We start from the raw sequence: 5,536 nt of genomic DNA, 5'->3' as shown, positions 1-5,536 counted from the left end.
CACACACACACACACAAATAAATAAGTAAATAAATTAAAAAATCTGCCATTAAGTAACAATAAAAATGGACATAATTGTTAGGTAGTTAGTATTTTTTAAGACTGAGAAGAGATTATGAAATCACTCGGTTCTAAGAAAAAAAACGTAACTGAATCTTGATTAAAAGTACTGCACCATTATTACTTTGTTTCATCTCCTCTGGCTTTTATAACGTCTTGAACTCTCTGAGGCTTGGACCTAACTAATGACAATCAGAACTCTATCAGTTTGGCTCTAAAAGGCTCTTGCTGCTGTTAAATCAGTTTTGCAGGTTGAGCTTTGTAATTAATAATTTTCTTCAATTTCCACCAAAGATTTTTAACAGACTGGAGAACCAGACTGCACGTCATGCCATTAAAATTGCCTTCTTGAAGAAAGCGTTTCACATCCTTTGCCCTTTAGCAAGACGTATTATCTTGAAAAATTAAGCTATCCTCACCAGACTTCCTCTCAACTGATGGTGGAAGAACAGTATCTTAAAGGACAATGTGGATGTTGGCATTTATTGAAGGTTTACTGACTTCCATCTCTCCCATTTCTTTATGACATGACACTTTAATCCAGTCAGCCACAGGCCACGATTGCTTTTATTCAGCCCACTTGTTATTTTCTGTTTATGTGTTACTGGTTGCTTTTGTTTTGACTTTTCTGTTTGTGAATCAAATTTCTTTTAGTTTTTTTTCTTAAAATTATGTCACAGACTAACTCCAGAATTCGCCCATTTGTTTCTTGTTTGGATGTCTTCCTTGGTCTACCATTATTTTACCCTATTACAATCTTCCCTTTGTTTGTACTTAGTCCAGATTTTAGACACAGCTGACTGGGAACAACCAACAACTTTTGCAACATTTCTTGGTGGATTACTTTCTAAACCCCTGCCGTCTATTGTTGAACCCATGATTCATATCAATCCATGGTGTAAGCACTCTATTTTTCACTGAAGTAAAATTGGCAGATTTAATTTGATGCAAGTTTTTTTTAAAATTTGTATTGATTCCATATTTTTTCCCTCTACTTAATCTAAAAAAATAAAAGAAAAATGTAAGAAACATAGGTTGCCATGGGCGGTAGCCAAAGGCAGGGACCTTGGTGCTCTGACCCTGGCCTACCAAAACTGGCTCTTGGGACATGGAATGTCACCTCTCTGGTGGGGAAGGAGCCTGAGCTTGTGCGTGAGGTTGAGGGGTACCAGCTGGATATAGTTGGGCTCACCTCAACGCACAGCATGGGCTCCGGAACCGATCTCCTCGAGAGGGGCTGGACTTTATTCTACTCTGGAGTTGCCCATGGTGAGAAGTGCTGAGCTTGTGTGGGTCTACTTTTGGCCCCCTGACTTGGTGCCTGTGTGTGGGAGTTTACCCCGGTAGATACAGTCCTGCTCACCATTGTTGGCACCCATGAAGTTTAAGTACATATAATGGAATATTTACTGAAGGAAATTCATCAAGTGAAACAACATTTTACTGCTGATAGCTTGTGCTTGATGCAAAACATCAAATGATCAAAAACATTTAAAAAGATAAACATTATGAGGAAAACAAAGAAAAACATAATTTTTACCATGCCAATGGTATTGGCACCCTTTGCTGCAAATCAATATGAAAACCCAATTTGGCTCACCTGTTGCAAATCACATAAAGATCACTTGTGATGGACTGCCTCCACACATGTGACATGAATTAACCAATGAATGATCATGTTGGTGCTTTAAAAGCCACCTGTTAGTTCATCTCCGCATGTGACAATGGTAGAGACAAAGGAGCTGTCTGAGGACATCAGAAATGCTATTAGTTGCAAACACAAGACCTCCAAAGGGTATAAAGCCATCTCCAAAGACCTTGGTTTCCCTGTTTCAGCGGTGCGTAATGCTATTAAAAAGTTTTCCAGGCATGGAACGGTCAAGAACCTCCCTGGACGTGGGGAAAGAGAAAAATTGATGACAGAAGTCTTCGACGGTTGGTGCGAATGGTGGAAAAAAACACCACGTCTAACATCTAAAGACCTAAAGACCAACCTGGAGCAGTCTGGTGTGATTGTTTCAACAAGTACCATACGCCGCACACTAAACAAAGTGGGGCTTTATGGGCGAGGCCAAGGAAGACTCCATTGCTGAAGAAAAGACATAAAAAAGAACGTTTGATCTTTGCAAAAGAGAACCTGGACAAACCTCAATCCTTCTGGGACAACGTTTTATGGACGGATGAAACAAAAGTGGAGCTTTTCGGTAATTCACACAGACGATATGTTTACAGACAGCGCAATGAATCCTTTTAAAGAAAAGAACACCATACCAACAGTCAAGCATGGTGGAGGATCCATAAGGCTGTGGGGCTGCTTTGCAGCATCTGGTACTGGAGGCCTTGACCGTATCACAGGCATCATGAAATCAGAAGATTATCAAGCAATTCTAGAGCGAAATGTCTTTCCCAGTGTAAGGAAACTTGGTTTGCGGCGAAGGTCCTGAGTCCTCCAGCAAGACAACGACCCAAAGCACACCTCCAAAAGCACACAGGCCTGGTTGAAAGGGAAAAAATGGACTGTTTTAAAATGGCCAGCAATGAGTCCTGATCTCAATCCAATTGAAAATCTTTGGGTGGAGCTGAAATCTGCCATTGGCGAAAGGAACCCTGCAAATTTACAAGAGCTTGAGCATATTGCAAAAGAAGTGTGGGAGAAAATGCCACCCGAGATGTGCAAGAAGCTTATAGATGAATATTAGAAACGTTTGGAGGCTGTCATTGCTGCCAAAGGCTGCGCAACCAAATATTAAGAGGGGTGTCAATATTAGTGCACATGCTGGTTTTCTGTTTTGTCCTTTGGAATTAAAATATTTATGTTGAAATGGTAATTGTCTTTGTTAAATTACTTTGGACCTGAAATTGAAAGATCCTGTTGATATAAGTTTTGAACATTTCCATTTATTTCTGAAGATATTCACTCAGCTATGCAAATCATGAAGGGGTGCCAGTAATGGTGAGCAGGACTGTAAGAGTGTAGCTTCACTGTGCCTTCGGGTGGGGGGACGGGCTCTGATAATTATTTGTGCTTATGTATCAAATGATAGTTCAGAGTACTCAGCCTTCTTGGAGTCCTTAGCAGGGGTGCTGGATGGTGCTCCAACTGGGAATTCCTCTATTCTGCTGGGGGACTTCAATGTCCATGTGGGTAATGACAGTATGACCTAGAGAGATGTGATTACGAGGAACGGCCTCTCTGATCTGAACCCAAGCGGTATTCTGTTGTTGGAATTCTGTGCTAGTCAGTTTGTCCATCATGAACACGATGTTCGAATATAAGGGTGTCCATAGGTGCACGTGGCACCAGGGCACCTTAGGTCGCAGATCGATGATTGGCTTTGTAGTTGTCATCTGATCTGCGGCCGCATGTTTTGGACACTTGGGTGAAGAGAGTAGCTGAGCTGTCAACTGATCACCACCTGGTAATGAGTTAAATCAGATGGCGAGGAAGATGCCGGACAGACCTGGCAGACACAAGCGTGTAGTGAAGGTTTGCTGAGAACACCTGGCAGAGGAACCCTTTAGATGTGGGAGGAGTTTGGTAAGCCATGGACAAAGACTCTCGATCGGCTCTGAGGAGATTCTGGCAAACCATCCACCGGGGGAAGCAGCACTTTACTAACACTATGCTCAGTGAAGGTAGGGTGCTGTTGACCTCAACCAGGGACGTCATCGTGAGGTAGAAGTTATACTTCTCGGACCTTCTCAATCCTACCGGCACGTCTTCTATGGAGGAAGCAGAATCTGAGGACTTTGGGGCTGGTCTGTCTATAACTGGAACTGAGGTAATTATAAAGCTCCATGGCAACAGGGCTCCAGAGGTGGATGAGACTCTCTGATTTCCTCAAGGCTCAGGCTGTTGTGGGGCTGTCCTGGATGGACACACCTTTGCAACATTGTGTGGACATCGGGGGCAGTGCCACTGGATTGACAGACTGGGGTGGTGGTTCCTCTATTTAAAAAGGGGGACCAGAGGGTGTGCTCCAATTGCAGGGGCATAACTCTCTTTGGCCTCCCCAGTAAAGTCGACCGATAGTCGAACTTCAGATTCTGGAGGAACAATGTGGGTTCCGTCCTGGCTGTGGAACACTGGACCAACTCTTTACCCTCACTAGGGTCATTGAGGGGTCATGGGAATTTGCTAATCCATTTTACATGCTTTGTGGACTTGGAGAAGGTGTTTGACCTTGTTCCTCAAGGTACACTGTGGAAGGTGCTACGCGAGTATGGGATTGTGGGTCAGTTGTTATGGGCCATTCAGTCTAAGGATGTCCTGATCCAGATTTTTATATCTCCCGATACAATGTGATTTTTTTTTAATGATTAGTCTTTCCGATACCGGTCCAATAGCTTTATTTCTTTCCAAGTGACAAGGATGGTAGTATTAAAGTGAGCCCTGCTGTTCCCACCACAAGAAACATCAAGTTCGCAGGTTTTGCAAGATGCAGTTTCAGCATCGTTTTCCATTGAAAAGTGGTCCAACACTGTGGACATGATTGCATACTTGTGTCCATCTCGACTTCTTAACGGCAGTTGTAAAGCATGATGATGCTGAAAACTATTACGAAAACTGGATCGGCCCAATCACATGACTAAATCCGATTCTACCTGATTTTCAAAAAATGGCCATATCTGCTACCGATACTACCTGATCGGGACATCCCTAATTCAGTCTCTACACAAGCGGTTCGAGAGTTTGGTTCGCTTTGCCAGTAGTAAGTCAGACCCCTTCAGAGTGGGAGTTGGACTCTGCAAGGGCTGCCCGTTGTCAACGATTCTGTTCATAACTTACATGGACAGAAATTCTCGGTGCAGCCAGGGGGCGGAGGGAGTCCGGTTTGGTGGCCTCAGGATTTTTTCTCTGTTTGCAGTAGGGCTGCCACGATTAGTCGACTAGTCACGATTATGTCGACTACTAAAATAGTCGACAACTAATTTAATAGTCGATGCGTCGTTTTTTTTACTTTAACTTTGTTTTTCTCCAAACTGCTGCGGCATCTTCCACTTCCGCGTCTGCCTTTCTGTTCTTGACACGCATTAGTGCAGCAGTGGGTAGGCCGCGCGCACGCATGCGCAAGGACGCGTTCACACAGACAGAATTGGATCATGGCTACCCGACAACGGAGCTCAAAAGTGTGGGATCATTTTAAGAAAACGACAGAGAAGTGTGTTCAGTGCAATATCTGCAAGGTGGAMCTTGCCTTCCACAGCAGCAGAACTGCGATGCACGAGCACCTGAAAAGGCAGCATGTTGTGGCTGATGAAGACGGACCGTCATCTCGGTAAGCTAAATTGCTAGTTAGCTGCTAAAATAAGCGTAAACAGAGAGTTAACTTGCTATTTACTCATATTGATAGCTGTAAAAGTTAACATTAGTGACGACGATATTATTCATTAGCCTTAGCACACATGTTTCGTGTGTTTTCTGTAACGTTATAACAGTGATGTGTTAGAAAAGGAATGCTAATGTTTTCTAATG

General features: G+C 43.3%; 1 protein-coding gene across 4 annotated transcripts in view; it reads left to right on the top strand.

The window, feature by feature from the left end:
- Positions 1-5,536, top strand: part of LOC106529631 (bromodomain-containing protein 3) — a 60,647-nt gene that overhangs the window by 43,713 nt on the left and 11,398 nt on the right. The window lies entirely within an intron of this gene.

Source organism: Austrofundulus limnaeus, unplaced genomic scaffold (assembly GCF_001266775.1).
Source record: "Austrofundulus limnaeus strain Quisiro unplaced genomic scaffold, Austrofundulus_limnaeus-1.0 Scaffold456, whole genome shotgun sequence".
Lineage (NCBI taxonomy): Eukaryota > Metazoa > Chordata > Actinopteri > Cyprinodontiformes > Rivulidae > Austrofundulus > Austrofundulus limnaeus.
Note: the sequence above shows the minus strand (reverse complement) of the source record. Positions and strands in the feature narration are given on the sequence as shown.